Here is a 903-nt window from a genome sequence, read left to right as displayed (position 1 = left end):
TTAATAAATTACACCTTAAATGAATGGAATATATGTTAGTGACCTTAAAGGCGAATAACTGTTTAAAGATAATGTAAAACAATAATCCGGCGACCCCTATCATCAAATGGAATTTTCCTGAGTTTTCTGTCCAGCAAACTCGTGCATACGCTGCCAAGCGAAGTAATAATATCAAAGGAAGTCAAACCTTCAGCGGACCCAATTATGCTCGACTCAAAGGCACCGAATACACGTGTGTTGTCTTTGTCGGTGTATTCAGTCATGAAGCAATTAACAAGTAAAATACATCAAACGTGGGATCACTCGGCACTTATAGTGTGATTAAAAAAACAAAAACAAAAAACATTGATGTACGTTAACCCAGATGCTTCCACATTTCCGACATCTGACAAAACAAATCGAATAGGGGTTCAGATAATAATAATAAGAGCACTCTCAACCTTTAAAAGTACTTTCAACCTCACAAAACCGATTACTCAAGAACATTTACGAGCAAATAAATGTGAACACAAGTTAGGAAATGAACTCAATTTATCGTAAAAATTTTTATGATTCAAATAAATATCATAATTAAAATGTATAATTTCCTTTTCATGGATTCAATCAAATTTTTTAAAATTATTGCAGAATGAATAACATAATGAAGATCAGTAATAATATATATACCTTTCATGCTACTTGAAAGTGATATTATATATTCACACAAACCTAATAACGAAATTAATTAAAGGCACAATAGTGCAAAGTGTTTGTAATTTTGTGAATGTTACAGATCATGTAACTAGTGAAATGTGTCGACTTATAAGCTGAAATAGTTCAAAATAACCTAGACTTCGAGAAGATTAAATTGGAGACAAAATGAATTTTTGTGGGGGCCAGCTTTAATTGAAACTTGTAGGTCAC

The sequence above is a fragment of the Sinohyriopsis cumingii genome, chromosome 14 (genome assembly GCF_028554795.1).
Source record: "Sinohyriopsis cumingii isolate HCF-2022 chromosome 14, ASM2855479v2, whole genome shotgun sequence".
Classification (NCBI taxonomy): domain Eukaryota; kingdom Metazoa; phylum Mollusca; class Bivalvia; order Unionida; family Unionidae; genus Sinohyriopsis; species Sinohyriopsis cumingii.
The sequence above is the reverse complement of the archived record's forward strand: the minus strand, read 5'-3'. Positions refer to the sequence as shown.